General features: G+C 38.4%; 1 pseudogene; it reads right to left on the reverse strand.

Moving 5' to 3' along the window:
* Positions 1 to 11,001: 11,001 nt before the first annotated feature.
* Positions 11,002 to 12,798, reverse strand: LOC131532858 (zinc finger BED domain-containing protein 4-like; annotated as a pseudogene).
* Positions 12,799 to 14,406: the final 1,608 nt, after the last annotated feature.

Consider the following 14,406-nt stretch of genomic DNA (forward strand, 5'->3'; position numbering starts at 1 on the left):
GGGATGTGTTCGTTCATTCATTCATTCATTCATTCATTCTTCTTCTTCCATTATTTTTTTATTTTATTTATTTATTTATTTGGCGCGTTGCATAATTCTTTGTGCATATCGGCACCTAATTTTGCTGTTATGCAAAAAAGAATGCTATATGTCTTTGAAACAAAAAAGCATGTTGAATAGCTCTAACTGAAAAAAAAATAATGCATTGCATTAACAGTGAGTGCATTTTAATGCCTTGTATTTCCAGGGCTTGCATTTTTAGGTCCTGAAATTTATGTTTATTTAAGCTGTGAATATTTCAATTCAAAATATTTCACACACATTTTCATAATTAAAAATGATTAATTCATATTCACCTTCCAGAATTCACTTACAAAATATTCAATCTGTTTAAAAATACGATGTATAATATTCGACAGGCACATTTCGGTAATTTTATTACTTTTCAAATAGAGTGGGGGAACTATGACGTCACTTTGTATGCGGATGGACTGTTAGCATTTATTTATTTATTTATTTTTTATTGAACATATTGAACAGAATATACATATACAATGGCACTGATAAATGTAAATCAATAAATATTAAGCAAGGCACATATACAACATAAATGCAAAGTACCAATAAGCTTACATACCCTATATTCTGAGAAAGAAAAGAAGAAGAAAGAAAGAAAATAAATAAATAAAATAAAAATGAATTATAAGTAGGGGTCTCTTCATTCTTCTTCAAATAAATCAATTTCTCTTATTATTCCAACAAGTTTCTGGGCCTTGTTACTTTTTATATATTCCAATGATGGAAAGTAATTATAAATAAAGTCTTTTTTAAAAACAGAAAAATAAGGTTTCATCTTCATACATTTGCATTTATGAAGAACAAATCTGCCCAGAATCAACATTGTATTAATGAAAATTTCATTCTTTTTATCATCTAATAACATTCCAAATATAATGTGTTTTCTAACAAAATTGGGCAGTAACTGAATTTTAATAAGACATATTTTCCCAGAAAATTCTAGAATACATACAAAAAAAGAAAAGATGATCAGTTGTCACTATGTCGACTTGCCAGAAAGTACAGGCATTTTCTTCAAAGTTAAACCGGTGTCTTAAAAACTCAGATGAGGGATATATGCCAGTAAATATTTTAAAATGAGTTTCCTTTGCTTTAGGAGCCACTGAAAGCTAATATACTGTGGTCGCAATTTTTTAATAATTGGCTTATCATAGGCTTGTAAAATACTGTTTAGGTACAAGGATGTCGGATATAGTAAGGAATTGAAGCAAGAGCAAATAAGTTTGTTGGGAAGCATTGCTTTGAGGTCATTACCATTAAAGAGGAGTGACGGAAGTTCACATGAACCATCTGGTATGTTAACAAAAGTGTTTTGTACTAGATTTATAAAACTTTTTGGAATGGCATTTAAAACGCGCTCAAATTGTTCACAGTGCAATCACAGTGCAAACTGTATTTGAAACAGAAGTCACTGAAGGATCTTATACTTAATTAATTTAATTTTGCAATTGAACATGGGGTATTTCATAGAGATCAAAAAACATCACTGATTTCATTACTTCTTAAAAAAGGGAAAGATCCATTAGATTGTTCCAGCTACAGACCGATTTCGCTTATCCCATGTGATCTTAAAATCTATGCTAAAGTTTTTGCTTTTCGTATGGAGAAGGTAATCATAGTCTGATCAAGGAGGACCAAACCGGTTCTATCAAGGGGCGCAATGCATCTGACAATATGCGTCAACTCCTTCATATTCTTGATTTTGCAGACTCCCACCCGACCCCTTGTGCGGTCTTTTCACTTGATGCAGAAAAAGCCTTTGACAGGCTAGAGTGGAATTATATGTGGGCAGTTCTGCAATGTTTCGGCTTCGGTGAACACTTCATTTCTATGATTAAGACATTATACCACACACCTGCAGCATCAGTCATAACTGGTAATATTATTTCCCCCCCGTTCCCTTTGTAGCGGGGAACAAGGCAGGGATGTCCGCTTTCCCCCTTATTGTTTTGTCTATCTCTTGAACCCTTAGCACAAGCCATCAGGAAATCTGAAGTATCGATTAAGATTCATGATCATAATCATAGTATTTCGTTATACGCTGATGATATTATTCTATATTTAGACCACTTTGATGTTTCAGTCTCTAGTATAATTAAGGAATTTGATAATTTTAGTAGCTTATCAGGATATAAAATAAATTGGAGCAAATCTGCTTTAATGCCAATTAACAATGTTAAAGTTAATTCTTCTATTCCCTCATTTATCCCTATTAAGGAATCGTTCATCTATTTGGGCATTACCATATATAAAAACATTCATAAGATTGCCAGAGACAATTTTAATAATATTTTAGTTAAGATCAAAAATGACATTCAAAGATGGAAGAATCTTAAAGTCTCTCTTCAAGGAAGAATCTCCACAGTTAAGATGAATTTGTTACCTCGATTTAATTTTTTTTTCTCTATGCTACCACTTTCTCCACCTCCAGGTTACTTTAAGGAGATCAACTCCGTAATTTCTAAATTTATCTGGAATGATAAATGCCCCAGAATTAAACTTACCACATTACAACATCCTAATAGCGCAGGAGGACTGGCTGTACCAAATTTTGAATTGTATTATTGGTCGTTCCAGCTTAAGGCTCTTCATAATTGGGTTGATCCTCAATCTACAGTTTCTTGGAGAGTGATTGAAGCTGACAAGGTTAAACCAAATAGACTCTAAGATATGTTATTTACTGGCACAGGAAAAAAAGGGGATAATTATAAATTTGGTCCGGTTGTGGCCAACTCTATTAAAATCTGGAAAACGGTGGAACGTCGGATAGGAGGAACCTTCAAATTTTGTAACAGTACACCTTTATGGCACAATTTTATTTTTGTATGCGGAAATCGTCCATTTGTCCAACCCTCTTGGTCCTCTTTAGGTGTAAACACGTGCGGTGATATATATGATAACCAGGGCCTATGTTCATTTCAGACATTAAGAACCAAATTTTGTCTACCAGCATCCGCATATTTTGTCTTTCTTCAATTACGTTCTGCTCTCAAAGCGTATGGAATTCCTTGGGCATCTCCCATCTCCTCTCATCCTATGCAAGATTGGATTGCACCATCTGTTGGTCGGCCGTCTGTTTCTTTAATATATAATAAGATTATTGATTGCATTACAAAACCTCTTTCTATTAAAACTATTTGGAATAGGGAATTATCTGACCTTAATTTATCTGTCGACTGGGAGAGAGTGTGGTCTAATCTCAGTTTAACATCTAAAAATCTGGCTCATCGTCTTATTCACTTCAAAGTCATTCATAGAGCATACGTAACTCCTTACAAAAGATTTAAAATGAAACTACAACCGAATCTCAACTGCCATATATGTAATACTACATCATCAGGTACATTTCTGCATATATTTTGGGAATGTCCTGTCGTCATCAGTCTACGGACGCATGTAAACCTGGTTTTATCATCCTTACTGCAAATTGATTGGTCTGTTAATCCAAGTTTGTGTCTTCTTAATGATGATTCTGGTCTCTGTATAAGTTCAATGCAAAAGAGAATGTTGTTTGCTGGTTTTACAGCTGCGAAGAAGACAATAATACAAAACTGGTTTACACCGCACATGTGTGGAAAAACATATTGGATCCGTAGCCTCCTGCAAATAGTGACTTGTGAATGTACAACAGCACGAATCAATGGGGCCAAGCCTTCTACCATTGATGCTTGGCAGTGCTTTCTCTTTGATATACGTGACTGTATAAAGGAGTGACTTTTGTGTTTTTCTTGTCCTTCCCTCTCTCCCTCCCTTTGACTGGACTTTGAGATATTGAGTATGTGTCTGTTGTTTTTTTTATTTTTATTTTTTTATTTTATTTTATTTTATTTTGGGTGTTATGTATGAAAAAAAAAAAAAAGAAGTCACTGAAGGATTCATTAAATGAAAAACTGACCAAACACCCTTTTCAAGCCAATCAAGAATACATAGAGACTTATATCTAAATAGAATAAACCTATTGTTTCATATTGGGGTTCTGTGTGGAGTCAAATTGTGATTGTATAAACCCACCCATCTCTATCCCTAAACCTACCAATCTCCACCCCCTGGATGTGGATCCAACCCCGCCCCCTGGATCTTTTGTTCTGCAGTGAGGGGCTACTGCATAATGGGAGTCTGCTGGTGGTTGGACTGGAGAAGAGACCTGGACTATACATTCCCTGGCAATCCACTGGAGGGAGCTCTCTGCCTCTTAGATCGATTGCTCATGTCTGTTTGTTATGATACTGTGCTAGCTGTTGAACGTGGTGCGACCGAGTGTGTTTTCTGTTCTAACCCAGTGTTGGTGTGTCATGTTGCGATACTGTGTGAGCCTTACATTTAGGACATTGATGTCTTGTTGACCATGTTTGTAAACTTCTTAACTGTTTTGGGAAGCTGTAAGGGGTGAGTGCCTTGTTTCTTTTGTAGGCCAGTTGGCCGTTACTTTTTCTCCTGTTTATTGGGCAGATACGGAGATCGGGAATTTGATTGTATGTTTTGTTTCTTTTATTTTGATCCGTAGGGAAGGTAGATCGTTTGTGGGGAAGTTAGTTTATGTTTGTTTATTATTTTGGCATTAGCTCACCCCTGAGATTTTGTTTCTGAATTCTGTTGTTTTGGATACATTGCTTTTGTATACATCAGGAGAGGAAAAACAGATACAATTGCTTTGAAAACGAACAAGAGAACAAGGAAAGAAAATTAAAAAATGAGCAATTAAGTTAACGTGGTTGTTTTATTTATGTTACACTCTGACCTAGACCAGGGGTGTATTCCAGAAAGCATGGTTAACTTACCGTCAGATAAACCCTGAACTTTCGGTTGATTAACCCCAAACCTTGATTACTCGAAGTATGTGGTTCCAAAAACGTGTCCTAGAGTAAGTTCATTCAACTCAGAGTATGTTCCTGGTTAAGACTCAAGACATTCTCAACAGAGCGACGAATCGACGAGTCACTATGGAAACGGACGCTAAGAATAAGCGTGCCATGCTGTTTCTTTCTTCTTCTTCTGTTCAAAGGTCATGTAGGCCTTATGCTTAGTGCATATTGCCACCTAATTGATGGGTTTGCAATCATTTTTTTTTTTTTCCATTTAATCTTTAATCCTTGAGAATAAGAATTATATTGTTTATTTGATGCTAATTATATATTAAGTCATATCAGATGTGTATTTTTATTATAGAAATACATTATAGAAAATACCGATCCATGTGTGAGATGATAATATAAAATGTAATAAATATATATATATAGGCTAATATAATAAATTAAACATTACATTTTCATAATAGTGTTTTATCATTTATACAGATAACTGTTACATATGCCAATAAAATATAATAACCATATTAGAGCAATATATAGGCCAACCTTATTTATTACTTATATTATCTGTCATGCCCACTGAAGGCTCGTCAGTAGATCATACATGCTCTGATAGCGCTGAAGTGAACCAACCCTGGAACATAACCTGCTCCGGAGCAGGTTATCTTCAGAGAGCAAGTTGCTATGGTTACTTACTTAACCTGAAAGTAACCTCCGATTTTGGAACCGAAAGCTGAGGTTATCCGCTCACTTATCCTCAAACATACCTGGGCATGTCACATAACCTGCTTTCTGGAATACACCCCAGGGCTCGTAACATAAATTGGGGGCTCCTCCGTTAGGTATAAATGAAGGTAATTGGTATAGTTGAACACGTGTTTGTTCTGGTAATTTTCCTTTTGTGTGGGACGAGTTTATGGACAAATATGGAATTTGATTTAAAGTCATTTACGTTGTATCCAACAACGGAGGAATTCAATAAGTGTCGTAAAGCTGATTTGTTACAAATAGCAGATTTCTTTAATATCCTTGTTCCGGAGGGATCAAAACAAGTTGTTAAAGACAGTCCTGGCGCCATGGGCGGGCATTGGGGGGCCTGGCCCGCCCTGTGAGTCACTAGTGCCCGCCCTGGACGAGCCTGCTGAGTAAAGAAAACGCTGTACTATTCAAACATCAGTTATTATTGATTTACCCTTGCATTGCGAAAAAAAAAAAAAAAGAAAAGGTGGAGATCTGTCTCCTCCAGGCTGTGCGCGGGGCGTCAATCTGATGGCGGGGTGAAGTTACGAGGTTTCGCTGAGAGCTTGATGGTTACAAGGTTTTAATGACAAGCTCTTTTTAATGACTGGCATTGGTTAAACATTTTAAAACCCTCTGATTTAAAATAATAATGACGAACTATAATAGAGATATGAAGTAGCCTATGGATAATTTTTCACGGCACATCTGACTGGACTAGGGTATGGCAACTGTCATACTCTGCCATACGGAACCCTAACCCTAACCCTATCCCACACAATGCTAGGTATACTAGCCATGACATTCAAAACAGTTTGATAGAGATTATGAGTACTTTGGTCACGGAGCACATAGTGAAAGAGGTTGGCGAGTCATTTTATACAATAAAAGTGGATGGAACTCGAGATCCGACGGGAAGAGAGAATATTGCGATAGTTGTGCGTTTTGTGAATGAACTGAATGAGCCGACTGAACGTCTTCTGACAATTGCCATCGCTGACCAGGGAGACGCAGAAACACTGACTGACACGATCATTGAAGAATTAACAAAAGCAGGACTGAGTTCTGGGAAAATCATCAGTCAGGTGTATGACGGCGCCTCCCTGATGTCAGGTAAACATGGAGGGGTGCAAAAACGTCTCCAACAAAAATTGCACCGAGATATACCCTATTTCCACTGTTTCAACCACCAATTACATTTGGTGGTCACCCATACTTTGGCAGCAGAGCAGGCCTTGGTGGACTTTTTCTCTATGTGTAACATGCTCTACAAATTCTGCAGAAAGCCTACCGTTGCCATTCTCTACAAAGGAGAGACATTGAAGCGCCTCCTAGACCAACGCTGGACTGGTCATTTTGGCGCGGTCTCCATTATTCTGAGATCATTTGATGACCTATCCACACTGCTCCGAGAAATCAACAGCAGCCCAGCCTATGGAGCAGATGTGCGAGTTGAAGCAGCAGGTTTATTACGGGCCATGTCTGAACCCAGCTTTAGGTTCATTGCCAAGATGGTGCACAAAATCTTATCGTATCTCGGCCCCCCTAATCTGATGCTACAGGCAGAAGACATGGATCTGTTAACAGGTGTGCAACTTGTAAATTCAGCATGTACGTGTATTGAAAATCTCCGTTCTGAGACGGAATTTGTGACACTCTTGAAGTGTTGCAAGGATGCAACAACAGAGCCTGTGCCAAATAAGACGTACACTAAACACATCCTTCGCTATGTATGCAGTTGAGGAAAGAATTATATATGAAGATCTCAGCGATGAAACAGAGCTACGCAGGATGTATTTCAGTTATATCGATGCAGTTTGTGGGGAAATGAAGGAACGCTTTGGGGAACGCAATTGTGTGCTGATGGATGCGCTTAGATCTCTGGACCCAGAGGATTCTACTTTCTTGGATGTGTCCAAAGTGAAACCTTTACTGGACCTTACTAATACACCCATTGTGGAATCTGAATACACAGTGGCTCACCAATTCCTAAGCATGCAAATGAAGGACTCATTTCCAGCCGATGGGGGTAAACGGACAATGAAAAAAGTTCTCCAACACTTTCAGAAACCTCTAGAAGCAATGCCAAGCGTGATGATGGTGCTCAAACATGCTTTGACCTTTGGTGCAAGCACGGCACTCTGTGAGAACTATTTTTCCACATTAAAGAACGTCCTTACAGAGCATCGCCTTAGCATGCTTCATCGACGCAAGGCCAATTTAATTAAGTTGACATTTGAAAAGGACCTAACCAAAAAGTTCCGGGAGGAGTGGAAGGACATTGTTTTAAGAAGATTCCACTCTGTCGCACAACGTTGCCTACCTCTCTACTAATGTGATGAGTAGGCTAAGCCTATTTTATTTTAGGCAGGTCCTTGTCTAGACATTGTGGAAAATGAAATAAAACACATGATATTATTATATACAACAGAAAATAGCACTTTGAGTAGATAGTTTTATATTATTTTTTATTATTATTTGTTTAAACTTGTTGGAGTGGTGAGTTGCTTATCTTTGACTATTTTATAAAGTCCCTGCCTTTTAAAAAAACTAAATGTAACACAAAGATATAGGCTGTAACAATGAATACATAAATAAAATGTGTCAGGGCTTGACATTGTGACAATTGTGTTGTATATAATTGATTATGAAGCAATATTCTCATCAGAGTTCAATCAGCTTTGACATATTTAAATATGCAAAATTGTGATATTTTTACCTTTATAAAGGGCATTTTCCCCATATATTTTTAAATATATGCTTCATCTTTCATTTTAAATTCTTAATTTTGATCATTAAATTAAATTAGAATAAGACACTATAGGGATTTTACCAATCAAATTAAATAATTTACATTAAATAATGTTATTAGATTGTTTTAAATATTTTTTTGAATATACAAATAAGAAATGTTAGAAAGAATGACACTTTTAAACAAACTAAACTGCCAGTAGGTGGCGGCAGGTGATAAGCGGTCTTGTTAAGCGAGTCATTGAGTCATTCAAACGATTCGTTCAAACGGCTGATTAATCAAGAATGAGGCAGTTGTTTATGAATGGGTCATTGAATCTTTGACTCAACCGATTCGTTCAAAACGCTGAATCATTCAGTAATGAAAACACGCTCGAGTGTTGCTGTGAGATAAGGCGAGGTGAGGTTATGGTTCTGCTGTGATCTTTGAACTATTTTCGCTGCTGAAACAACAAAAACAGTCAATATTGCGTCTAAAATGTAAGTGACTTAATATTACTTGTTTAGTGAACTGTCATATGAAATCAGTGTCACATTTTCAATCGTGATGTGATGGTATTCAGCACTCTTGGTTGTGTGATGTTGCTTAACTGTATCATGTTATAAAAACCCCACATTTCTAAATTTTACCGCAGTATGTTAACTGAGTTTAACTCACTTTGTGATTGCTGCGCTCATTTGTTTGCTGTGCAGCCTTGTTAACGTCATTACATTATGCACTATCGATCGCATTTAGACTAAAAGATTAAGAATCATTCGCGTTTTGGTGATTGTTATTGGCGTTTTAATCAGGCTAGGCTACTTGTCCGGTAGGGCAAGTAAAATTCTCTTTCAGTTGGCCTTTTAAAAAATCCACCGGATAAGCGGACAAGCGTTGATGTCGAGCCCTGCAATGTGTGTTTAGGCTGCTTCAGTAGTCTAGGTCCAATCTTTACAACTCCTCTTTCTGTTGTATTGCGTCAGTGGAGTGGTACGTCAATTCTTCCTCGTTTTTTGTCCATTTAATTCATAATTATTGATATTATGCATTGCAATGAGGTTGATCTCATTCGTGCCCCCCTGAAAAAATGACATGCCCGTCCGTGAATTTGTGTCTGGCGCCGGGTCTGGTTAAAGAGAAGTTGTATAGCAAATTGGTAGAGGCTGGAATCTTGCCGGATGAGTCGGTGGAAGGGTAAGCAGGGAAGAGTGCTGAAATCGCGGGGGATGAGGATACTTTTCATATTATAGATCCTAGTCATCCACGTTTTGATCCTGTGCTAGCTATTAAAGGAGTTGGATCTGCAGTTAAAGAAACAGGATTATGATGCGCAACTTCTTCATTTTTGGACTCTGGACTTTGAGGCTGATAATAGATTTAAGTTGCGTAGTTTGGAACTACAAGCCAAATCACCACCTAATATTCCTGTGCCTGTGCCTAGGTCTAGACTTCCAGCTCCTCGTTCACCAACGACCATACAAGTTTCATCAGTACCGGGTCAAAGTCCGCCACCAGGGTTACCTCCTCGTCTGGTGGTGAGTTTTGATGTGAAAAATTCAGTTTACCTTCAATCTAATTTGTTTACAGGAGTCGCGAAGTTGGGTGTACGTTCTCCGCTTCCTGTATAAGGAGCAGGTTTGACATTAGGTAATGATATTGCTGGTGGTAAAGTGTTCCCTCAGCCCATTGTTGTGGATAAACCAGATGTGTCTAGGCTGTGTCAACTGGTGAATGTGGGCCAACAGTTTCCTTCTGTCTTTCCTGCTTGCGCGGTAACCCGTTCTCAGTCTAGAAAATTTGATGTTTTGGATGTGTCTGAAACATTTATGACTGATAAAGTTGACAGAAAAGAATGTGCGCAGGGTGTTTTTGATCAGGAGGTGGCTGTCCAAGTTGAAACTATGCTTGGGACAGGGAGGGAATCGCTGGCAGCTGCACAGAAAGCTGATACATCTCTAGCCAAGTGTCTTGCTGTGGCTGTACAAAAGGATGAAGTAGTGGATAAGGATGTGGCTTACATTTGGGAGGATGGAGTGCTCATGAGTAAGTGGTCTACATCAGAAAAGGATCTGAGCTGGAAGACAGTGTTTCAGGTAGTAGTCCCTCATAATTATCGTGAACAGATTTTGTGTTTTTCTCATGGCCACGCTCTCTCTGGCCATTTGAGAGTAAATAAAATGTTCAGTCGCATTAGCCACTATTTTTACTGGCCTGGTTTGAAATCAGCAGTTTCAGACTAGAGGTCGACCGATATTGAATTTTACCGATACCGATAGCTAGGTTGGACTGTACTTGCCGATAACCGATGAATTAACCGATAGTTTTTTAAATGGATACTGGATACAAAAAAATAAAAACATAACACTCCATGTAAAATAGTACTGAACTTTATTACCAAAAAAAATTAAAATAAAAAATCCAGAACTGAATCATGAAAATGTGCTATTTGAAATAAATATGAATATATTAATTATATTAAGAAATATTGAGGTAAATTAAAGACATGCATTCAAACTGAAACAAAAAGTAACATCCAAAATGAATAAAAAAGACACTCCAAATAACAACAAATTTGAACTTGTGAAACAAGAGAAACTTAACTAGTCCTGTTAAAGAACTGCAAGAGATTCAAGTTCTAGTTCTATTTTAATATTCAAAGTTAAGAAGCCTCAAATTATAATGGAGAAAGCAGAGCTGGTGTGCGTGGTGTCCAGTGAGTCGGCTCCTCCTGGCTTCATAAAGCATGCCCACTTCACTGAACACCCTTTCACTATGCACAGTGGATGGTGGGGGGCACAGGAATTTCTTTGCCAGATGTGCAAGTTTTTTAAATCTTGTTTCATTTTTCTGCCAACACTGCAGAGGCATGTCACTTCTTTCAATGACAGGCTCTGACAAATAGCACTCAAGCTCAGTCTCAAAGCTGTACGTCCCATGAGATACAGCTGTGGCACCAAGGACCCTGGCATACAGAGTGTCCACTAAAGTGGGCTGATGGATTTTCTGCTTCTTTGTCTCTGGATCCAAACACTCATCCTGCTCAGGTCCTTCTAGTAGAGGGCATGGATCATCTTCTCTGAGCATGGGAAGCTCTTCAGCTTCCTCTTTTAGCCATTTTTTTCCTTTCTCAAGTGTTTTTTCAGACGCAAAGGCACGGGCCTTGTATCTGGGATCAAGGAGTGTTGCTAGGACAAGAATTTTTGTCTCCTCTGCCTTGGAGAACCGCTTTGTCAGACTGTCAAGCATGGTCTTGGAGCAAAGTTTTGATGCCTGCTGAGGATGGACCCTCTTCCCGCAGCATCAGCTTCAGAACAGACACACTGGGGATAATGCATGCTGCTGAAGACTCAGAGCTGCTCATCTCCATTGTGACTTCTTCGATGGGAACCAGTGTGTCAATCAGGTTACAGACAATGTCCCACTGTGTGGCAGATAAGCAGCTGATGTGGCCGTGTTCACCAACGTACACATTCAGTGCCCGTCTCTGTTCATACATTCGTTGAAGCATGTGAAGCGTTGAGTTCCAGCGAGTTGGGACAGCCTGGATGATGTTGTGCACTGGCACACCCACCTCCTATGGCTCTTAGCCTCTGTTTTGCCAATACAGAATGGCCAAAGTGAGTTGCACAGCTTTTCAATATGGCAATAATGTCCAATGAGCTGAAGAGTGTGAGCAGTGCAGCTTAAATCAGGAAGTTCAGCCAGCCTCATTCCTTTTACCATGTTTGCTCCCCCATCTCTTAAGACAAGAACAACACGTTCTGTTGCGATATCCCAGTCTCCTAACATGTTAAGGAAGGTTTCTTGAATATAACTGGCTGAGTGTGATCCAATCATAGGGTTGACATTGAGCACCACTTGCCTTCTCAACCAGTCCTCAGAAATGAAATGCCCAGTTAGGCTCATCAGGGACTCTGTAGCTCCAGACCAACAGTCAGTTGTGAATGCCATAAATGGGGCCTTGTCCTTCGTCACTTCACTTTTGATTTTTGTCAAAACCCTGGAGTAGGTTTCATCTAGCATCTTCGTTCTGTAGAACTTCTCATTTTTAATTCTGTACCTGGGTTTCATATGGGACATGAGTCTCTTAAATCCAACATCTGAAACCACAGAAAATGGTTGGTTGTCAACGGCAATCATTTCAATGATAGCTGCATCAATTTTGAGAGACCTTGGATCTGTGTCCTTCCACCCTGTCTTGCTTTCAAAAAGTTGAGACACTGATGGCTGAGAAGGATCTTTCTTGTCCCTTTTTTTCTTCGCTTCTTCACTGACTTCTGGATGGGTGTGCTTTAGATGAGACCACATGTTTGTAGTATTTTTATTTGTAGATGTTGATGCCCCCATGCTGATTATTTTGTCACAGATATTACACTGTGCTTTCCCTGGTGATACTTCAGTAAAATACTCCCACACTGGTACTTTCTTCAAAGCCTTTGCCATCTGAAAATAAGGTAAACATTAAAATATTGAAGGTCAAATGTGTGCTTTTTTAGCTATAACCTAGAAACATGTATGTCAATTTAATAGGTAACACTTTGCAAGTCCCATTTATTAACAAGAATGTATTAGCTAGCTTACATGAACTGTGCATTATGCAATATACATTTTTACAGCATGTATTAATATTTGAGCAATACAAGTGTACCTCATTCATGTTAGTTCACAGCGCATTAAAGTTAACAGATAAAATTAAAATTAACTTAATTTAAAAATGTATTAGTAAATGTTGAAATTAACAAACAATAAACAATACTTCTAATGCATTTATTAACTTCAGTTAAAGTTATAAATGGAATTTTACTGTAAAACGCATTTCACATAAATCCAAAGTCATGCCTAAAGTGGCCATTTTAAATGTCTCCACAAAGGCCAGAGTATTAAATAAATGTTACATAATTACATAAATGTATATTATATGTATAGTCTCGCACTTTATTTGCTTCTATTTTAGGACACTTGATTATTACCTAATCAAAATAGCAAAATATGTGCGACGACAAAAAGAACCGAAATCAGACGCATTTCTAATTTGTGTTTCTGCCCGCTGCATGAGTTGCATGTAATTTGCTCTCTATAGTCACAGGCTTTAAATTTGCAACTTCGCAGGCTAAAGAATGCGACCAGCTGGGTATGAATGCAAATTTATGGTAACAATCATGACATTAAACATTTGGGTTGGACTTGCCTGTATTTTTGCCACATTAATTTAACCGCTTGAGGTACTGCTAATGTTAGCGTCCTCTCAGCCTTGTCGGCAAACATTCTGCTGTTCTTTCTCCAATGCAGCATCTAGTCAACAAATGAATTACTTTATATTGACATGAAAACATGTACTGGAGTGTACTGTATACATACCTTTTCGCTGTCTGTGTTTTAAACGTGCATCTGAAATGTCAGCGCTGTCCATGCACTGCGCTCTCTCCAGGCAGCGTTGATTTTCACCTCTAGAGGCCGCTCTCGCTATATATATGTTGGCTCTCGCACTGTATAATGATAACGGACCATTCACAGCCGCTCCAGCAGCGGATACAACCCGGAAAAACTATCGGCGTGGATTTTTGCCGATAACCGATAGTTCCGGGAATCAACTATCGGTGCCGATTAATCGGCAAAACCGATACATCGGTCGACCTCTATTTCAGACTACTGTCGTTCATGTCATGTGTGCCAGCTGGCTGGGAAACCTAATCGGGCAATCCCTAATGCTCCTCTTCATCCCATTCCTGTTTTATCGGAACCATTTGAGAGAGTTATTATTGATTTGTGTCGGTCCATTACCCAAGACAAAGTCTGGTTATCAGTATCTGTTGACTTTAATGTGTGCTGCTACTCGGTATCCCGAGGCAATTCCTATGCGTACAATTAGAGCTAAGAATGTGACTAAAGAATTGATACGATTTTTCTCTACCTTTGGCATTCCTCGAGTTATACAGTCAGATCAGGGTACAAATTTTACCTCCCGGCTGTTTTCTCAGGTTTTGGGCTGCCTGTCTGTAAAGCATAAACTTTCTAGTGCCTACCATCCCGAGTCACAGGGAGTACTAGAAC

Source organism: Onychostoma macrolepis, chromosome 24 (assembly GCF_012432095.1).
Source record: "Onychostoma macrolepis isolate SWU-2019 chromosome 24, ASM1243209v1, whole genome shotgun sequence".
Taxonomy (NCBI): Eukaryota; Metazoa; Chordata; class Actinopteri; order Cypriniformes; family Cyprinidae; genus Onychostoma; species Onychostoma macrolepis.